This window comes from Megascapheus bottae, chromosome Y, assembly GCF_031878675.1.
Source record: "Megascapheus bottae isolate mThoBot1 chromosome Y, mThoBot2.hap1, whole genome shotgun sequence".
Classification (NCBI taxonomy): Eukaryota; Metazoa; Chordata; class Mammalia; order Rodentia; family Geomyidae; genus Megascapheus; species Megascapheus bottae.
The window spans coordinates 6,292,084-6,315,006 of NC_143548.1; the positions used below are offsets into that span (position 1 = coordinate 6,292,084).

The 22,923-nt window shown below is 40.8% G+C and overlaps 1 pseudogene; it reads right to left on the minus strand.

The window, feature by feature from the left end:
• Positions 1–656: 656 nt before the first annotated feature.
• Positions 657–22,420, minus strand: LOC150040245 (hormonally up-regulated neu tumor-associated kinase pseudogene; annotated as a pseudogene).
• Positions 22,421–22,923: the final 503 nt, after the last annotated feature.

The window sequence follows — 22,923 nt, forward strand, 5'->3', positions numbered from 1 at the left end:
CTATCTATCTACCTATCTATTTATTTGTTTATTTGTTTGTTTGTGTATTTTGTTGGTCATGAGGATTGAACTCAGCCTGGGTGCTATGCCAACATAAGGATTTTACCCTCCTCCCATCTAGGAATTCAAGCACTGAATTGATAATAACATTTGTTTATTCTCGAGATTAGAAGAAATGTTTTTATTTCCTTGATTAGCATGATATTGGCTTTGGGTTTGCCATGCATACCTTTTATTATGTGTAAGTATATTTCTTCTAATCCTACGTTCCTCCAAAATGTTATTGTGAAGGGATGTTTGAAATTTTTTTGCTAGTCCTGGGCCTGAGCACTGTCCTTGGACTTTCTCTACCACTTGAGCCAAAGCACCACTTCTGGCTGGTTTCTATATATGTGGCATCAAAGAATTGAACTCAGATCTCCGTGCATGCTAGGCAAGCACTCAACAACTAGGCCAAACTCCTAGACCCAGGGATGTTGAATTACTTGAGATGATTTTGTGCCCTTTTTTGTTTAATCTGCTCATATGTTATAATTAATTTATTGATTTTTATAATCTGGATTATCCCCTGCATCCTGGAATGAAATCCACTTGATCATTACATATGTTCTTTTAGATGTGGTATTGTTTTGTTTTACAAGCGTTCTTTTTGCTTCTTAAAACACAGCCGTGTCAAAGGAAAGGCTGCTGGGTCCGGTGGGTTGCAGCAGGGGCATGCTGGGCTCCAGGGACCCCTCCGCAGAGGCCTTCAGGCTCTGGTGTCGCTTGCTCACATATAGCCAGTGCCCATCATGGAGAACCTGCCTCGGCTCTTCACACAGATGGGGCACCTCAGGGGCTGCACGGGGCCACTTCGGAGAACAGCAGGTGGGGAACACACCCATTCCTCTTTTGGGAGGCTGCTCTTATCTTCATGAGACCAGGGTGGGATGCTACGGGGTCTGGAGAGGTGACCCACTTCCCGACAAGAGCCTGGAGTGTCCTGTCGCTGGGATTCCTCACAGGTGTGTTCAGGAGTGGTGGGGAGACAACAGTTCTATGTGGTCGTCGCTATCGACAGACTCAAAGGAGCGAACCCTGTGGGGTGGGGGTCTACCTCGGGAAGGATGCCAGCCCTGCCGGGCCCTAGCTGCTGGGGCTGTGCTTTCTTCATCTCCTGGGAGGTGAGACGGGGATGAACTCCACGGAAGATGGTGCCACCCAACTAGAATCAGAGGTTTTGTGGAAAGCATTGTGGCAGCGACAGGAATCGTTGTCAGGGATGGCAGACCTCGAGGCCTTCAGGTCCTTCAGCAGGGCTTTGATGTTCTGAATCTGCGAGAGGAGGGACAGCGAGGGTGCTTTGTGTGAGGGCAGGTTCCTGTCCAACTTACTGGGAAATCTGATGAAGAAAATGCCCTCTTTTCTTGTTCTTTGGGCTTCTTATCCTGCACAGCAGCATGGCTTTCCAAGTCTTTTCCGGGTGTCCACTGCCTCTTGGTAGGGCTCCTGTGTCTGGTAGAGCTGGGTCTTGTAAATGGAGCACATGGTGTCCTGGATTTCAGAGTTTCCTGACAAGTAGAGATCGCGTTTCTTGTTTAGGAGGGAGTCGATGGCAAGGACGTGGCAGGCATGGTTGGACAGCATTGTGTTCATGACATCGCTGTTTTTGTAGCCCGGCTTCTCAGACATGTGCAGCACCATGCTGGGGACTCAGGCCTTCCAGAGAAATCCTGCAGAGATAAGGTGACATTATAGGGCACTTTGCCGCTGTAATTCTCATTCAGCCAGCAAGTTGCCAGTGCCTGGTGGATATTGGTCCTCTTCACGGGGTCAGGAGAGAGGGAAGGAAATTGATGGCCCCTGTGAAGAGGTCGATGGGGAGGGGCTTCATTTCTTTGCCCAGCATCTTCTGGTATAAAGCCTTCGGGCTGAAAGGCTCCACAGTGAAAGGGAGGATCCTAGCCAACATGAAGTCCAGGTTCACGCCAATGGAGTAGACATCGAATTGGGGGTCATATTTCTTCCTGGCCAGCAGTTCGGGTGCAGCACAGGCAGGACCCCCACACTGGGTGCTGAAGGGGTCCGAATAATGCAGAATCGCTGCACCGTTGGTCAATCCGACGTCAATGAGCTTGATATTGTCTTCATCCAGTACCAAATTCTGTATTTTCAGGTCTCCGTGCACCACCCCAGCCCCGCGCGGACATTCCGCTACGGAGACGAGCTGCCAGATGCATCTTGGGGCTTGCGACTCCTCCAGCCTCTTGTCACAAGTCACTTGTTTGGTGTTAAGTTGCCACCGGACATAGCTCCAACACGAGATAATACCCAGCAGCTGTGTGATGTTGGCGTGGCGGATCATCTGTTAGATCTGCTCCTCTCCCCTCAGATTTTGGATGACATAAGTGTCCTTCTTGGCTCCCTTCTTATTCATGACTTTTATTGTTACCATCTCTTCGGTCAGTCCATGCAGCCCCTTGCTCTCGCCCAGCTTTCTGCTGCCATGAGATAGTTACCCACTTGCTTGTGGTGCTGGAAGCTGCAGAGCAGCTCACAGAGCACACCACTACCCAGACTGGCAAGAAACTTCCCTTGCAAGCCCTTGGAAGGCCACTTCCTGCCGGGCCCGCGTCCTCCGAGCTCAGGCTGCCCCGGACGCTGCCGACTCGCCCAGGAGCCGGTCCCCAACTTCGCTGTCATGGCACTCGCAGCTCTTAAGCTCCTCGGGGTCCAGTGCCCCAACTGCGGATATTGCTTTTGTGGGTTGATTTTATGACCTGCTACTTTGCCAAACTTCCAAACCAACTCATGTAGCTAGGATGAAGAAATCTTTGAGTTCTTTAAAAACAGGTTCATGTTGTCTACAAAAAGGAATAGATTTTCTTCTCTTCCTATTTGGATACCCTTTATATGTTTCTCTTTTCTTACTCTTCTCACTAGGAATTTCACACTATGGTTGAAGATGAGTGGGGAGCCAGTAGAAACCATGGGATACAATAAGAGTTCCTTCCGTAAAAGTAAAAGGTCCTGAGTTCAACACCAGTACCACCATTGGGGTAGGAGGGTTGGGATAACACAAACAGTTTTTGTTGCTATTGGGTTTTTTTGTTCTTGTTTTTTTTTTTTTGCCATTCGTGGGCCTTGAGCTCAGGGCCTGTGCACTGTCCTTGGACTTTCTCAAGGATAATTTTACCATTCGAGTCCCTGCACAACTTTCAGCTTTTTTTCCCCTATGCATGTGCTATCGAGGAACAGAACCCAGACCTTCATGCAGTGTAGATAAGCATTCCATCACTAGGCCAAATTCCCCGCCCCTCTATTTCACTTGTAAAAGAATAGTTTGGCCTTAAAAAGGAAATTCTGAAGTGTGTACTGAACATTTCATTTATTTATTTCATGAAGGTACCAAAAATATAGCTGTTAGTTCTAGTTATTAAATGCAGACACCTCTGTCAAGTATTACAGCATTTGTTGTGAGTTAAGATACATAGATTTAGATCTTTGCTTGTCCATTAAATTAATCTTGAGAAGCAAATGTCAAATTGAATTTGAGGATCAGTGTGTTTATTTTTTTATTGTAATTAGTAAAAGGGTTACATGATATTTGCCAGATAGAAGGTGCATTAATTCACATACATTGATACCCTTTGAGGATCAGTGTGTTTATATGAGAATACATTTTGTTTTTCTCAAGGAATTTCCCCCGCCCTTATGTATGGATACATTCTATCCAGTTACACCGACAATATTAGTGATAGAATTATTTTTATACTGTGTAGGATGTTCATTGTATATACATTTATAATTGAATACTTTATTTTAAAACATTGCTCTTTTGCTTTCTGTGCGTTTTCATGTCTTCATGGAATGGTTTTTTGAGTGTTATGTCAAGAACCCAGGGTCTTCTCTTACTCAAAACTCAACCTTGAAAACATTGATCCTGAGCACCAGGGGCTTCCTAGACAGGCCATCTGTAACTTGAATCATTTTCATAGGCAGACTAGAGATTCCTGATATTCTTTATGAACTACGTAGAAAGTTGTAGTCTGATACCCATTGGGTGTATTGTTCTGGTCCTTCTGAATGGGTCCAGGACATCAAGACTTGAGGGCCAAATGCCTTCCACTGCCAGGCACAACCATCAGAGCTCCTACTCTGTGTTAGGAATAGAGGAGGCAGCAGCTTGGTGTCTCATGCACGGTCCCAATAGCACAGCAATAATATAGAGAGGCCATAGGTAAGCCATGGGTCTGAAGAGTGTTGAGTAGAGACAAATGGTTCTAGAAAATCTTACCAGATGAGGCCCAGGAGACTTTCATCCCAACAGTGAGAGATAGCAATAGAAATTTGTCCACTCGTGGACTGGGACATCTCTCCCTATTAAGCCTGGAAAAGGTTTTGGATAGGAAGAGTCCAAACTCCTGAGCAGAGTGAGGAAAAGGGATTCCATCAGCAAGAACAGGTTCTCCTGAAGAATAGAAAATGGGCACCCCTGTTTTAGCTGGACATTGTGGTTTGCAAATCATCTGTACAACCACCCTGGTTGGGCTATGAGAGTGCACAGGATGACATAGCACAGATAGCTTCTGCCCTTTTTTTGGAGCAGTGGCAAGGTATGTGCTCATGGAGCTAGTGGCAAAATTATTTATTTAATAACCACTCTTATAGGTAATTTTTAGTTTTCTGAGAATTATTAGAAGTAGCGTGAACTACAGGAATCTGTTTTATTTGAGCATGAGTCCAAGCAAGATGGATTCACAGACTAAGATATCCTAGCATGTATTTCAGGCCAAGCTATCATGTGATTTTCCTGGTGGGATACAGAGGATCCCATGTAAGGCCGTCTCTAGGACTCTGGGAGCTGAGTACAGACAGAAGACTATGAAACCAGAATGCTGTGCTTGAGAGATCCACAACTCCCTATCTTGGACTCAAGTACCCAATAATGCAGGCCGTGCAGGAGAGAACCAGGTGTGAGGGCTCTCTCCCAGCAGAGAAGATCAGTGCTCTTCACTCTGATACTCTTAGTCTCTTCCCCTGGCCCAAGTGACACTTGGCTCCAGAAGGAGCCACTTCAATTTCTGTCCATCCCATTACTGAACTTTCAGAAATTCTAAGAATGCAGAGACCCAGACCTGGAGCATTCTGGCTCCTAGAGGTTGGAACAACCATTTCTGGTGTCACGTGATGCCTAACCTTGTGACCAAAGCTGTGGTGGACATGAGCTAGTGGTCAACCAGAAGCTTCCAGGCTCTCAGGCTTTGTGGGTTTGTGTGTCTTTTGTTGTGGTTGCTTTTTGCTGAACGGAATGTGAGATGTCTCTTATTGTCCATGGCTCTACTTCATTCATGAGCAGTACCATCACTTAGTCTGAAAACTGACACAATCCCCTACAGTCCTTTCTCCAATGTCTGCTAGCTCCTGAAGACCCCAACCCACTCCAGGTGAATGTTTGAGAAAAGTGCAATGCTTTGCAGGCTTCTGGAAATGGCAGGTGATCACTGTTTAATGGCATATTGAAAGTACGGCCGAGCCTTCTCCCATGTCTGCCAACACAATAGGGACAAGTTATCAGCAATTTACCCACTTTCCCAATTAAGAAAAATAAAACTCTCTGCTTTCTGTGGGAAAAAAAGGAAAAAGATGTAAAAAAGGAAGAAGAGTTATGCTGCCTCAGGTTTCCTACTATTTGGCGTTTTTGTTCCCAGCATCCTCAGCTATTTTTAACATTCCAGAAATCTTTGAGCACATCCTCCTGTGGTGCTAATGATTTTCTCCAGGAACATTAGATGGGAAATTTGAGATTTCAAATGGAATCAAACCTTCTTGGGCTATCTATCGCTAATGTAAAAGTTGTCAAAAGGCTTCATGTTTTCTGATTTCACACACAACCTTCGTAAGGATACAGAGGGCAGATAACTGAAATTCAAGGTGGGTTCCACTTGTTTAAGGTCACTTAGATAATAATTGTGTCTTCATATCCTGAGCAAGATTATAATCCTATCTCTGCCATTTGCTTTTAGGTAACTTAGAAGAACTTATCCAAACCAAGAGCCTCCTGTGCAATTGGGATCTCCTTTGTGGGCTGTTATGACAGTCCCAAGGATAATGTTGGTGGAGACTCTGATGCAGCATCAAGGGCCATGTGTTCAAAGGGTGTGTGTTATTATTGATGAGGGTGTTCTTTCATAGGAAACCCGGTCTCTCCAGCTGCAAAGCTATAACTTGTCCTTCCCAATCCTTTGAGACCTAAATATAAAGCTTCCTCACCTGACTGCCCTTCAGGAGTGTTCCCTTACCTGACTGCATTGATGGGGAAGATCCTTCTTCAATTTCATCTGGGCTGTGCACAGATGGACTATGTCTGATGAACAGATCTTCTGCGGTACCTTCCCTGGTGCCTCATATTAAGCATTTACTCCCTTCTGAATTTGTCCCAATAACTTCAAAACAGAAGGAATATCTATGTCTGTGCTCATGTGTCAGGTTGTCACAAAGTGACTGAGGGGAAACTGAGAGTGACAGGACACTATGTTTCTCACAGCCATGTAGTGGTATGCTGTGAAATCGTCTTTCAGTTATCTGGACCCAATTCAAGAAGAACCCAGAGCATATACAGGATGCAACTCCATCTGGCAGGGAAGATTCTCAAATGTATGATCCTAAGAAACATCTGTGTGTGGAGAGGGGACTTGAGGAAGGGCTGATGTGCTGCTGAGAAAAAGGGAAACAAGTGGCTTCATTATGACACACAAAGCAAATGGGCAGAGTATATCAGAACTGACAATATAAGACTGAGCCTATATATCCTGTGCAGCTTCTGTGGGCACACCTGGGACTGAGGTAAATTCAGAAGGAAGAAAAACTCACCTACTAACAAAGAACTCTTTGGCAAACAGCAGCTGAAACTGGTAGGGTGGATCTTTCCACTTTCCTTTTGCCTACTTCTTCTGGACTTTTCTTTTCTCTTTGTGCTTTAGAACTAGCACCATATAGTGGTCTGGGGTAAGTAGGAAGAAGAAACAGTAACATAAGAAACCCAGACACTGTGACCAGGCAAGATGGAGGCCTGCTAGTCTCAGGTGCCTCAGTAAGTAGGATTATGTGTGAGCCACACTTCCTGGCTAAGGCTACTTTTTGGTATGGAGGCTCACATAGTCAGAGAGGATTCCAAAGAATCCTTATATGTGACTACCAGTGTACTTTCATGCACACATCTCCCCTCCAATCACCATCTCAGCTCTGAGGACACTACTGAAAGAAGCACTCCCTTTTCTGAAAGGTTAGGCAGAGCACCATAGAGTCAGACAGACTGTTTTCAGGAACACATGAGACCTTTATTTAGACCATATGGTTGTGAAAGAAAAGTACTTAACAGATGGTTCTTAGGATGACAAGGTGCTAAAAAATGCCTTTGTAGTTTTCAGAGATTTCCCCACTTATTTTTTTTTATGATCAAAAAATGCAGTCCATAAAGATGCCTGTCTGAGGGCTTTAGCCAGTGTGTGGGTTGCCAAATATGAGTTGGGGTAGCAAGGAAAGAGACATGGATTTGTTGCCCACTGTGCAAGAGACTGAAGGAGCTAGACATGTTAGAGAGTGTTGACATGGGCCTATCTAGGGCTGAGTTTATATTCCTCAATTGCAATAAGTCGAGAGGTTCAAAGAATGCCCTGATAATGGCTTTTTACTTTGGTTTCAGCTAGTTCTCCAGAAAGGTGTTAGTGTGGTCATGTGTTCAGTGAAAACATTTTGGCCAAGACTGTTATCTATTTTAGCTTAAAATAATACTTTGCAGGAATATGCAATGAAAACAGGAGTCAGGCGTGTGCTTGAGTTTAGAAGGATTGTTTCCATTAAATAAGGTAAGATGAGCTTCTTACAAGAGATGGAGTCTCTTAAAAAATGGCACTGGTCACCGGGGACTCACACTTATAATCCTAGCTATGCAGCTAGGACAATACTCTTCCCTAGAGTTCAAGCCCCATGGCCAACAACACCATCACCACAAAAATGGAGTATACTGGATGAATTTCATGTCCTCTAAAGAACAGTTCCTTGGGGGCTAACTTGGTGAGACCACTGCTCGAGGGAAGCTGAAGCAGGAAAGTCTGCTTTCTTCTGCTAAGTAGGGCCATAGAGTTGACCTTGAGGGCTGTGTGAACTGCCAGGGGAGGGATGGAGTTGTACAGTTTGTAAGGGAAGGTTGGTTTCAAGAGTATATAGGCATTTCAGTAATTAGGTCATACAGTTTTGAAGACAGTGACAAAGGGTCTTAAAATGAGAAGTCGGTTGGCCAGTATTTTGTTGAGAAGTTTTGCATCGATGTTCATCAAAGAAAGAGGACTATAGAATCTCTGTCTGGTTTGGGGATGATGGTTATACTGGCTTCATGTGGGGAGCAAGAGTGGAATCAAACTGTACTTTGATTTGCATCAGATAATTGCTTGATTGTCTTATTGTTTTTTGGCCTTCTCCTGTTCAATTGATCTGAGATTTACCATATGAATGTAACCCCCAACAGTTCCCTGATTAACCATCTGGATGTAACACCTGGCAGTGCCCTGGTCTCAAGGAGGGATAAAAACTTTGAGTTAAGAATAAACGGGGGAGCAGTTTTTGCTTGGGCTGCAGACCTCCTGGACCCGATGTGTTTGTCTCTCTTCTAATTTTTCCAGTCCCTGCCCCTTATTTCAGGAACCCCAATTTGCTGCCGGGAGGCCCCGGCAGCTTCATAGAATGAGTTTGGTAAAGAACCTTCATTTTCAATTTCGTTGAAGAGCTTGAGGAGTATTGGTGTGAGCTCTGCTTTGAAGAATTTATAGAATTCAGCTATGAATTCATCTGGTCCTGGGCTTTTCTTAGGTGGAAGATCTCTTATTGCCATTTCTATTTCAGAGCTTGAAAGAGGCCTGTTTAGTTGGGTTAGTTCTTCTTGGTTCAGTGTGGGTATGTTAATATTGGCTAGGAATTCATCCATTTCATCTAGATTCTCAAATTTGTTGGCATAAAGGTTTGAGAATCATTCCCTCGTGATATTCTGGATCTTGGAAATTTCTGTTGTGATTTTACCACTTTCATCTGCGATTTTGATATTTCGGTAGGCTCTCTTTTTTTTTTGGTATGATTTGCTAAGGGTTTGTCAATTTTGTTAATTCTTTCGAAGAACCAACTCCTTATTTTGTTGATTTTTTCTATAGTTTTTTAGGATTCCAAATCATTTAATTCTGCTTGGATTTTAATAATTTGCTTTCTTCTACTGGGATTAGGGTTGGTTTGTTGCTGTTTTTCCAGGAGCTTAAGGTGAGACATTAACTTGTTGGTTTGCGATTTTTCCAACTTGTTGTTGTAGGCACTCAGAGCTATAAATTTTCCTCTCAGTACTGCCTTTGGTGTGTCCCAAAGGACTTGGAATTTGTGTGCTCCTTATTGTTAAATTTCATAAACTGTTAGATTTCTGTTCTGATCTCTTCGATGACGCATTGGTGATTCAACAATGTGTTGTTCAGTCACCATGAGTTACAGGGTTTTCGTTGGTGGAGATGTGTGTTCAGTTCCAATTTGATGCCTTTGTGGTCTGAGAGCATGCAGGGAATAATTTCAGTGTTTCTGAATCTGTCCAGGTTTGTTTTATGGCCTACCATGTGGTCTATTTTGGAAAATGTTCCATGTTCTGCTAAAAAAAAATATATTGTGTTGTTGTTGGGTGGAATATTCTGCAGATGTCTGTTAGATCTAGTTGGTCTATATAGTTGTTTAGTTCTAAGGTTTCTCTGTTGAGTTGTTGCCTTGTTGATCTGTCCATAGGTGAAAGCGGTGTGTTAAAGTCACCGACAATCACTGTGTTTTGATCTATGTATGGTTTCAATGAAAGTAAAGTTTGCTTGATGAAGTTCAGAGCTCCGGTATTGTGTGTGTAAATATTTAAGATCGTTATGTCTTCATGGAGGAAAGACCCCTTTAGTAGTATGTAGTAACCTTTTTTGTCTTTTCTTACTAATTTTAGTTTGAAGTCTATTTTATCTGATATGAGGATGGCAACTCCAGCCTGTTTATGGGGGCCGTTAGCTTGATATAGTTTATTACAGCCTCTCACTTTCAAAAGATGTTTGTTTTTTGGGGTAAGATATGTCTCTTGAAGACAGCAGTACGATGGATCTTGCTTTAAGAAGCAAGCATAAATGGGATTCAAGTAGGGAAAGAGGAAGTAAAACTATCCCTCTTTGCAGATGACATGATTTTGTATTTATAGAATCCTATAGACCCTACTCCCAAGGTCCTTGAGCTGATTCAAAACTTTGGAAGAGTAAAAGGCTATAAAATTAACCGTCAAAACTCAACTGCCTTCCTCTACACCAACAATGAGAGGAAGGAGACAATAATCAGGAAAATAACTCCTTTCACAATAGCCTCAAAGAAAATAAAATACCTAGGAATTAGCTTAACTAAGAATATAAAGAACCTTTTGGATAAAAACTTAAAAACCCTAAAAAAGGAAATTAAAGCAGAACTAAGGAAATGGAAAAACCTCCCAAGCTCCTGGATTGGAAGAATCAACACTGTGAAAATGACAATCTTGCCAAGGACTATCTACAAATTCAATGCAATACCCATCAATATCCCAATGGTATTCTTTGAAGAAATAGAAGAGGCAATCCAAAATTTCATATGGAATAATAAAAGACCCCGTATAGCAAAAACACTTCTTAGCAGAAAGCACAGTGCCGGGGGAATTTCAGTTCCAAACTTTAGACTCTGTTACAGAGCTATAATTATCAAAACAGCTTGGTACTGGCACAAGAACAGGTCTGAAGAACAATGGAATAGAACTGAGGACCCAGATATTAAAGCACAGATCTATGGCCACCTAATCTTTGACAAGGGAGCCAAAGAAATAGAATGGAACGTTATGATGGCAGAACTGGTTAAGCACCTGCAGAAAACTAAAGTTGGATCCTTCTTTGTCACCCTGCACTACAACTAAATCCAAATGGATCAAAGACCTGGATGGAGGTAAAAGCTGACACACTGAAACCTTTACAAGAAGGAGTAGGAGATACACTAGGCCTCCTTGGCACAAGTTGAAACTTTCTTAGTAAGGACCAAGAATCACAGCAAATAAGAGAAAGGCTGGATAAGTGGGACTGCATTAAACTGCAGAGCTTTTGTATGGCAAAGGATTTAGCTAGTAAATTTATTAGGAAGCCTACAGAGTGGGAGAAAATCTTCAACAACCAAACAATGGGCAAAGGCCTCATATCTAAAATATATCAACAGTTCAAAAAATTAGTCACTCCCAAACTGATCTCCAAAGTAAATCTGTACCATTAAAAGATGGGCCAAAGACTTAAAGAGAGTCTTCTCTGAGGAAGAAATAAGAATTGCCTATAGACATCTCTGGTCATACAAGAAATGCATATCAAAATAACTCTAAGATTCCACCTCACTCCAGTTAGAATGGCCAGGATCAGGATAATGAATAATAACAGATGCTGGCGGGGATGTGGCTAGGAGGGATCCCTACTACACTATTGATGGGAGTGCAAACTTGTTCAACCACTATGGACAGCAGTATGGAAGTGCCTCAAAAGGTTAAACATAGAGCTCCCCTATGACCCAGCAATTCTACTACTTGACATTTACCTAATTATCCAGAAACAAAGACATAGTAAATCCACTACCACAATAATGTTCATTGCAGCATTATTCACCATAGCAAAAATATGGACCCTACCTAGATGTCCCTCAGTAGTTGAGTGGATCAACAAGTTGTGGTATTTGTACACAATGGAATTCTATGCTGCTGTCAGAAAAAAAGACATCGCCCCATTTGTTAGGAAATGGAAAGTCTTAGAAAAAATCATATTAAGTGAAGTAAGCCAGACTCAAAGGAACTTAGGCTCAATGGTTTCCCTCATTTGTCATAATCAATAGAAACCTTGGGCTCTACTGGCAGAGATCTACAATAGAGCAAAACCTTGATACATAAGGCCATAATGTATGAAGCTAATTGAAAAGACCTCCAAGATACTGAAATAAAAGCCATATAATGAATGATCGTTGTCCTTAATGTACTATGTTATCTCTCATCTCTTTTGCTCTTACTTGGTTATCTCATATTGTTACAGTATCTCACTTTGATATCTGATATATTGAATTTATTTGTATTTGGTTATTTGAAATTGGATAAGGAAGGGGAGAAAACCAAGATGGGGGGGTGGAAGGGAGGGTAATGGGGACCAAGACATGTGAAAGGGTATCAATATATGTGAATTAATGCACCTTCTATGTGGAAAATATCATGTAACACTTTCATTAATTAAAATAAAAATATTTTAAAAAATGAGAAGTGAAAGGTTCTAGAAAGCAAGTTTTCCAAGCAAACTGTGACTGCAATTTTTGAATCCCATTTTCTTTTGAATCCTGGTCTGTTTCAATAACTCACTTATCTTACTTTATATGAGTCTAAGGAAATCAGTTGTAAGTGATACATTAGTAAAACCAGAAGCTTAATTTTAGCCTTGTACGCAAGCCTCCATATGCAGGATAGACCAAGAGCTCCCCTGTTGCAGGAGAAACTGTTGCTAGGAGTCTGAATGTCTTGTGGGTATTGCTGTTGCATTGGTTCACTCCTTGTCCTTTGTGTCACCATTTTATTGTTCCCTTCCCTTCCCTAATTCAGATAAACAGATATACAATACACTGGGCAGCAAAATCAAATACAGGACCCACAGGGGATAAAACACCTGGGAGCGGGGGAGAATGAAAGAGAAAATAAATAAGTTTGCATATTATCTTAGAAACAGCAACCAGAAAGAAAAACCTCTTGTTTCCATACCATGGAGTTCATTTCACTTAAAATAATCTTATATGCCAAATATACACAGCTACTGACAATTGTGAATCTCTGGTAGGACTATCCTAGCCATACAGTAATTGTAATTGTGGGAAAATGTACCCTGATTTGTGTGCCCAAGCTGCTCCAAACTAATCCTTAGATTTCAGTTTTCTGGGTAGCTAGAATTAATAGCATATGGTGTGGGTAGAGCCGGTCAGCTCTGGCTGAGTATGCTAAAGGACAGTAGAAGCACACTTCCTGCTCATAGACATGTAGCCCACATGTCCCATGTATAGAAAAAAGCCAGAAGTGGTGCTGTGGCTCAAGTGGTAGAGACAGTCCAAGACAGTGCTCAGGCCTAGGACAGGCAAAAAAATTCAAACATCCCTTCACAATAACTTTTTGGAGGAAAGTAGGACTAGAGGAAATACACTTAAACATAATAAAAGGTATGCATGGCAAACCCAAAGCCAATATCATGCTAATCAAGGAAATAAAAACATTTCTTCTAATCTCGAGAATAAACAAATGTTATTATCAATTCAGTGGTTGAATTCCTAGATGGGGGAGGGTAATAGCCTTGTGCTGGCACAGCACCCAGGCCGAGTTCAAGCCTCATGACCAACAAAATAAATAAACAAACAAATAAACAAATAAACAATTGGTCTATGTTTTCATTCCAGCTGGCATATTACAATGCCACAGCTATGCCTCCAGCTTGCACCCCCACAATATTTAGGCTTTTATCAAGATAGGATCTTACATTTTTTTTTTCCTGTCAGCATGATGTGGAGAGGGGTTAGAGGTACGTTCATAAGGTGGTGAGTATATTACTTTGTGAACATTGTTACACCTTCCCATATTTTTCTTCCACTTTCCCTTCCCCCAACCATCCCAAGTTGTGAAGTTCATTTCCATCATATCTTGTAAACATCTCTGTTTCACTAGTTCATCCCTTGTCCTTTGTTTCATCATCTCTTTTTCTCCTTCAATTCCCTGACTTAAATGAACAAATGAATACATGTACAATACACCAGGGATCAAAGTCAGTTGCAGCAACAACAGAAGATAAATTATAAGGAGGAAAAAAAGAAAAATAAGTTGTGTTAAAGTGGTTGCCTAGCATGCACTGGGTTCGATTCCTCAGTACCACATACACAGAAAAAGCCGGAAGTGGTGTTGTGGCTCAAGTAGCAGGGCACTAGGCTTGTATCCAAGGACAGTGCCCAGGCCCTGAGTTCAAGTCCCAAGACAGCCAATAAAACCCAAATTTAAAACATTAAAAACCACAAAACTATTTGAGAAGTTCTTTTGGGTTTGCCTAATCCTATATGGTCATATACCCATAGCTTTTGAATACATACCTATAGCTTTTGAACAATTTCTCTGCTAAGAAAATCCTAGACACATGCTAATTATTAAAAATGAAGAAAACCATGGAGCAAGTGTATCTTTGGGCCTCGCTTACTTCACTTACTGTGATTTTTTTTTCTAAGTCCTTTCCATTTTCTTACGAATGGGGCAATGTCGTTCTTTCTGATGGCAGTATAGAATTGCATTGTGCCATAATGAACATAGCTGTACTGTAGGTGTAGTATGCCCTTGTTCCTGGATATTTGAGTAGATGCCCAGGAGTGGAATTGCTGGGTCATAGGGGAGCTCTCCCAAAGTGACTGAAGAAATTTGGATCCCTTTTAGTGACATCCCCACCAGCATATGTTGCTATTAGATTTCTTGATAATGGCCATTCAAACTGGATTGAGGTGGAATCCTAAAGTTTTTTTGACTTGCATTTCTCTTATGCCAAGCGTTGCTGAGCATTTTTTATATGTTTATTGGTCAGTCTGATTTCCTCTTCAGAGAACTCTCTTTAAGCCTTTAGTCCACGTTCAAATGAGATGGTTGTTTCTGGAATTGATCCATGCCAAGGATCACCATTGTATCTCTTACCCTTGCTATAAACATTTCAGGACATCTGCTTTTGCCTCGAGGTTTTTGATCCATCTAGAGTTGATTCTGGTGCAGGGAGACAAAGAAGGATCCAAGTTTAGTTTCCTACAGGTGGTAACCAATTCTGCCAGCACCATTAGCTGAACAGGCTGCCTTTCTTCCATCCTAGTTTTTGGCTTCCTTATCAAACATTTGGTGGCCATAGGTCTGCTGTTTATTTTCTGGGTCTCTGGCTCAATTCCATTGGTCTTCAGGCTGGTTCTTGTGTCACTGCTAAGCTGTTTTTATGTCTATAGCTGTGTAATAGAGTTTGAGGATTGGTATTTATATTCCTCCAGTGCTATTTTCCTTCTAAGGATTGTTCTTACTATTAGGTGTCTCTTATTATTCCATTTGAATTTTTGGATTGCTTTCTGTTTCACTAAAGAATGTTGCTGTGGCAATATCGACATTTTCACAATGTTAAGTCTCCCAACCAGGAACAGTTTTAGTGAAGTTAATTCCTAGGTACTTTATTGTATTTGAGGCTTTTGCCAAAGGATTTGCTTTCCTATTTTTTGCCTCATTCCTCTCATTGTTGGCATATATAGGAAAGCGGTTTTCTTTTGCAGCCTAATTTTATACCCTGCTACCTTGCCAAAGTTTCGAATCAGCTCAAGCAATTTAGGACTGGTGTCTGTAGGGTTCTATAAATACAGAATCATGTCATCTGCGCAAAGGGAAAGTTTTACTTCCTCTTTCCCAATTGGGATCCCCTTTATGCTTCCTTCTTGCTTTATTGGTCTGCCTAGGAATTCTAGTACTATGTTAAAGAGGAGTGGAGAGAGGAGAGTGTGGGCATCCTTGTCTCATTCCTGATTTTAGAGGAAGTGGCTTTAGCTTTTGGCCATTAAGTATAATGCTAGGTATGGGTTCTGTCATACACAGCCTTTATTATATTGAGGCATGTTCCATGGATTCCCAGTTTCTCTGGAGCTTTTAGCATAAAGGGGTGTTGGATATTGTCAAATGACTTTTCTACATCTATTGAAACAATCACGTGGTTCTTGTTCTTGCTACTGTTGATGTGATAAAGTGTATTAATTGACTTGCATATATTGAACCAGTTTTGCATCCATGTGATGAATCCTGTTTGATCATAGTGCATAATTTTTTGATGAGTTGCTGAAGATGTTTGGCTAGTATTTTGTTGAGTAGTTTTGCATCAATATTCACCAAAGAAATGGGTCTATAGTCCTCTTTTTTTAATGAGTCTGGTTTTGGGATGAGTGGCAAATAGCCTTTACTTTCAGTTTCATTGAAGATCTTGAGGAATATTGATGTGAACTCTGAAGACCTTATAGAATTCAGCTGTGAATCCATCTGGCTCTGGGCTTTTCTTGGATGAGAGATCTCTTATTGCCATTTCTTGAAATAGTGCTTGAAATAGGTCTTCTATGCGTGGACAGGTTTTGAAGCACAACATTTAGATCTCAGCCTCCTGAATAGTGTTTATTTCATTTTATTTAAATCGTAGAGGCTATTACAATGGAGTTGCTTTCCTGATTTTAGACTCACTCTGCTCATAGTTGGCATACAGAAAAGCAGTTGATTTTTGAGTTAATTTTATAGCCTGCTACTTTGTCAGATTGCATTACCTAGGAGTGGGGACTATAAGATTCGTTCAATACATAATCTTGTCATCTGCAAAGAGGGAAAACATTAGTTCATCTTTCCCTGTGGATCCCATTTATGCTTGCTTCTTGCCTCATTGCCCTAGCTAGGAATTCTAATACTATATTGAAGAGGAGTGGAGAGAGTGGGAATCCTTGGCTCATTCCTAATTTAAGAGGAAATGGTTTTAACATTTTCCCGTTAAAATATAACGCTAGCTGTCTGTTTATCACATTCATTCTTATGTTGAGAGATGTCCTGTTGATTCCTAGTTTCTCACAGCTTTGATCGTGGTGTATGATTTTTTGGATGAATTGTCGAGTATTTTGTTGAAAATTTTTGCATCAGTGTTCATCAAAGAAATGGGTCTATAGTTCTCTTTCTTTGATGAGTCCCTGTCTGGCTTTTGAATGGGGGTTATGCTTGCATTCTGAGTCTGGTAGAGAACTTCCATTTTCAATGTCATTGAAGTGTTTGAAGAGTATTAGAGTGAGATTTGTTTTGAAGCTCTTACAGATTTTAGCTGTAAATCCATTAGATTCTGGGCTTTTTCATTGTGGTCTGAGAAAATGCAGGGAATAATTTCAGTATTTTTAAACTTTGCACAAATTTCTTCATGCCCTAAAATGTGATCTACATTGGAAAATGTTGTATGTGATGCTGCATAGAAGGCATATTCTGGTGTTTTGGCGTGGAATAATCTGCAGATATATCTGTTGTGTCTAGTTGGTCTATTCAGTTGTTCAGTTCTAAGGTTTCTCTGATCAGTTGTTTGCCTTGTCCAGAGGTGACACCAGTCTGGTAGTCACCAACAATCACTGTGTTTGGATCTATGTGTGTGTTTTAGTGTGAATACAGTTTGTTTGATGAAGTTGGGTGCTCCCGCATTATGTGTGTAGACATTTAGAATGGTTATATCCTCCTGAAGGGGAGATCCCTTTATTAATATGTAATATCCTTCTTTGTCTCTTCTCACTAATATTAGTTTGAAGTCTTTATTTCATAGCAGCATGGCGACTCTAGTCATGGGGGTCCATTTGTGTGCTATGTTTCATATAGCCTTTCATTTGTTTCTATGTTGAAGGTTAGAATTGAAAGTTGCTTATTCCTGTTGGTTTTCATTGTGTAGAACATCTTTGAGAATTTTCTATAATGCTGGTATGGTCAAAATGTAGTGTTTCAATTTTTCTTTGGTGTGGAAAATTTTTATTTTTCCCATAGCTGAGAAAGCTGACTGGTCACACTATTCTTGTTTGGTAGTTATGTATCTTTAGGCCCTGACATTCATCATTTCAGGCTAGTTTTGTTTGCATGATCCCTGCTGGGGAATCTGTGGGATTTTTTTCATTGTAATGTATAGAAGGGTTACAGCTATATTCACCAGATAGCAGATGCATTACTTCTCACACATGGATAGCTTCGCTCATGTTTTTGTCCCCATTTCTCTCCCCAAGTCCCTCCCAAACATGTTTGCCCCGCTTGTGTTCTCTTCTTTTTTGTTGCCCTTTGGCTAACCTCATATTTTTACAGTATCTGACTTTGTTACCTGGCATATTGTATATACCCTCATTTGTTTATTTCAAATAGGACAGGAAATTTGTGGTTATATTGATTGGTTTGCCTTTATAGGCTGCTTTTCAGGATCCCTTAGTCTCTACTGATTCTATATGGATCAGAATGTAGTGAAGGGATGCTTGGTTCTGATGTTTGGGGTTCTAAAAGCTTCTTATATCTGGATGGGTCTGTCCTTTTGGATATTTGGGAAATTGTTAGTGATGATTCTGTTTAATGTATATATGACTACATTTTCTTCCTTTTTCCAGGCTTTTCTCAATACTGATTAGGCTTCCCAATTGTATCTTGGAGCTACCAAAGGGTTCTGTCATATTTCTTGGATTTGTTTTGAATAATTTTCTGGTCTTTATATAATCTAGACATATATATTTACATGATCTCCATTTACATAATCTTTCTTTCTGGATTGTCCCTCTTCTGCATCACATATTCTGCTTTCAAGACTTTCTCCTTTGTTTTAAATCTCCCTTCCTTGTAGTTGGTCATTTTTTAATGGCTTGCTTTATGCCTTGTATGAACTTCTTTATCTGTTTTATTTGTGTTTGAGCACTCTCATATTCTATACCATTTTGGAATTCCTCACATATGGTCTTCTTCATGCTTTCCATCTTTCCATTCATTTTGAGGGTTCAAACCTCTAGGATTATCATCTGTTGAGCAGGAGATGAGGTTCCTTGACTTGCCCTTTTTCTTGAGTTCCTATTTCTTGTTCTTCCCATTTGGAAGTGAGAGCAAGGCTAAAACTACACCAGGTAATAATTTTAAGATAAGAACCAATCCAGAGCTGTATAGTCACACAAACTTTACAAGGCTGCAATCTTAGACTTGTATTTTCAACCCCCCTCTCTCTCCTTTGGTCAATTCAAAAACAGATCCAATGCCACCACAGTTTTAAGACAAAAACCAACCTGATACTTGTGGTATTGAGTCAATCTAGACAGAAAGGTATAGTCTGTGTCAACAACAAATAACTGTAAATCAACAAGCTAAGGAATTAGAATAAGGGCCAGAAATAAGTGTAATGAAAAGTAACAGAAGAATAGAGAGGAGGAACTTATAGAAGGAAAATAGTAGAGGGAAGATAAACCAAACCTTAAATCAGTTAAAGGAAAAAAATGAACAATAATAAAAAGAAAAATATACAGAAATCAATAATAAAATCATAAAAATTATGCAAATAAAGAAGTAATCTTAAACTTAAAATCATTAAGATTAAAAGACATTAAAAACATAAAGAGGGTGCCAGGAGTTTGGCCTAGTGGATAAAGTGCTTGCCTAGCATGCATGAAGACCTGGGTTCGAATCCTTGATACCACATATATAGAAAAAGCCGGAAGTGGTGCTGAGGCTCAAGTGGTAGAGCTCTAGCCTTGAGAAAGTCCAAGGATAGTGCTCAGACCCTGAGCTGAAGCCCAGGACTGACAAAAAGTACATAAATAAAAATAAAAACATAAAGATTAAAATATATGGGACTAGGGATTCAAAATAATAGCTTGAGTTAATTATGTACCCAATAATGGAGAAAATCTAGTAGTTACTTTTGGGTATTTTTCTAGGATTGACCTGAATGGGGATGTAGTAGTAAAGGAAAAAAATGGATAAAAAATTGAAATAAAATTAACGGGAAAATAGTAAAAATTGAGAACTGCAATTAGAAAAAAAGAATTCTTCAGTTTATTGGGAGGGTCTTGATCTTCAGTGTCCCCTGTGTCCAGTATCCAATCTCTTAGTGGAACCTCTGATTTCATTGTGATGCTCAGGTGGCATGCTGTTGCTAAGCAAGTGTGTGGATTCTCGGCAGGGTAAGCACACTCTCGTGTACTGGGCTGCATTCCCCAGTTTGGACTCTGCCATTGGGCCTGATGGCAAGGGAAACTTGGGAGTTGAGGTCTGTAGTTACTTTAGCGAGGGGTGAGCTGCGAACTTGTGTTTTCCCAGGCCCTCGAAAATCTAGGAAGAGCATCTGGGCCAGCGCTCCCCTTGGTTTCACTCCTCTCCTACATGGTGGGAGCTCTGGTCTGGGGAATTTGGGTTACTCACGAGTCTGGAGTTGGTGTTCCACTGGATTCCTGAGTCACCCAGAGGGTGTCTTTTGGCTGGTACCAATTGTATTTTGTGTACAATCCAAGCACTGTGCCCACCATTCTGGGGTGTGAGCAATGGGTGGGCCTTATCTCTTGTTTGGAAAGTTCTTCTGTCTGGTCCCAAGTACCTTCCAGGGTCTCACTTTTTGACTCAATCTTCCTTGCTCTATTTCCCAGATGTGAACCACTGTGCCTAGCACTACAGCATATTAATAGCTATTGCACTACATACTCTAAGAGACCAGAACCTAATTCTAGGTTCACCAGTTCCAGATTACACTTTAAAAAAACATAAACATTATGACAGCTCCTATACAAACAACGTAATACTGATCTTTAGAGAAGACTTCTCATACTTGCAACATTGCCTCATGTTCTCACATTTGCAGTGGTTTAAGACAAACCATACTTAAGCCTTCAGGCACGATACAGGTGCTAAAGTGGAGCTAGATGAGAGAGTAACATCCAATAGCTGCAAAAAAGACAAAAGGTAAAGGAAAAAAAAGAAAAGATACAAAAGGGAAATAAAAGGGGAAAAAGGAAAGATTGTAAAATAGAAGATTATAATAAGACCGTTCAATCAAAGAACTGAAAGGCTAAGAAAAAGAAATGAGGCAAGAGCGGGAACTATAAACTAAACAAACTAAAAAATAAAGGCAAAATGATCAGAAACAAGAGAAAGACATGACAATAGTGAGAACTCCATCCTGTACTCACTCATTGTAACATCGTGGGATGGTAGAGAAACTACCGGCTTCAATCTGGACTTCTCAATGATGCCATGTCTGTTTATAGTGAATTGTTCATCCTCATTATAGTCTAGACCAATCATGGTAACTCGTGGTCACCAGAGAGGGGTACATTAGGGAGAAATTAAGGGGATGTATTGGTCTTTTCCTCCATGTGCAGAAAATGGAAGAGAGATGTAACTAGGGTACAATAAACACAAGAAGCAGGTCCAAGCTTGATTCAGAACTTCTGTATTTGGTCACATGTATCTTTCTTTCTGAGCAAAACTAAGACACTAAACAAATGATGCTAGTTTAAAACCAAGCAATTGACAAGCAGGCCTGAAAGAAGATTAACCACTGGAATGAGTTCTGTAATACATTCTGATTATTGTTGAGGTGCATAAAAAAAAGAAGGACTTGAAAGCTGAGTACAAGGCTGAGTCTAAGCATTCAGGCATTGTATGTAACAGCTGGAGTCCAGGACACATCACCAGAGAATAAAAAGAGAAAGGAACCTTAAGAGCTCTGCTGAAGATTTTCTCTTAAGAGAACCAGCATACACATGTAACAAAACAATCCAATGCCAGGAAGAAATAAGCCCCACAACCCTGCAGAAACAAACTAAAAGGATACAGAAAGCCCTCCTTTCTCTTGGTTTTAGTCAATGGTGTGGGGCAGGACAAATTGCACAGTTCGGCTGTTCCAAAGGCAAGCACAGTCCTTAATTATTGTTAGTAATTAATTTTATTAGATAGTTACAGTTAATTATTGTCAACTAGTTGTGTGATCAATTGCTTCCCTGCTCTTAATATTGTGAAAAAACATGCCCCCCCTTGTAGCAAATGGCAAGGGAGAAGTTCCATTAATCTTCCCAAGTGAAAAAGAGCTCACACTGTGCTTAGCAGTACAAATGAATCAAGCAACGTTTGGAGGGCTGTTCAAGACTGCATGTCTATACCAGAAGTTGGACAATGTATGGGAAAAAGGCAATCAGACATTTTCAGAATTTCTGATAAATAGCATAAAATAAGGCTGAGCGTGAATAAGCAGTATTAAACTTTAGGTCAGCAAAGCTCCAGGATCTCCTAGGAAACCACACACCGAAGTCCCTTGATTTATATAAAGCAAATTGTAGCTGAGGACATGGCTCTGCTGGTAAGCACTCTTCGAATTGCATTCCTGGAAATAAAAGGTAACAATCAAGGTAAGAGAAACTAGGTGAGGAATTTAAATGTATAAAAAAGCAAGTAAAGACAAAAAGTAAAGGAAAAAGAAAAAGGAAAGACACAAAAAGTGAAATAAAAGGGGAAAAAAGGAACGATTGTAAAATAGAAGATTATAATAAGACTGTTCAATAAAAGAACTGAAAGGCTGAGAAAAAGAAATGAGGTAAGAGCGGAAACTAAAAACTAAACAAAATAAGAAAGAAAGGCAAAATGATCAGAAACAAGGGAAAGACATGATAATAGTGAGAACTCCATCCTGTACTCACTCATTGTAACATCGTGGGATGGTAGAGAAACTACCGGCTTCAATCTGGACTTCTCAATGATGCCATGTCTGCTTATTGTGAATTGTTCATTCTCATTATAGTCTAGACCAATCATGGTAACTCATGGTCACCATGAGAGGGGTACGTTAGGGAGAAATTAAGGGGATGTATTGGTCTTTTCCTCCATGTGCAGAAAATGGAAGAGAGATGTAACTAGGGTGCAATAAACACACAAGAATCAGGACCAAACCCTAGAAAGAAAGGGTTGCCAGAGGTCAGAAGAGGTCAGAAGAGATTAACTACGTCCTACATATGTCAGTAAATATTTCTGCCAAGTCCCTAATGGCTACATAGGGCAATTTTGTCCAGATTTCCCTAATGGATTGCCAGTGCAGCTTGAACATTCACAGCTTGTGCTAGGGCCACCAGTTCTGCTGCATCCTCCTGGTGGGTCAGGAAGACCAACAGAGACCCCCTCATATTACCATGGCAGTCGCAGTAGTGAGGAAGTACAGACAGAAGCAAAGCATGACAGAGCTTCAAGCCAGGGAGCCTGAATGGCTCACCTACCCACCTGCCTACCTCATTGTGGGGTCGAGGTGCCCTGCTGTTTTGAGC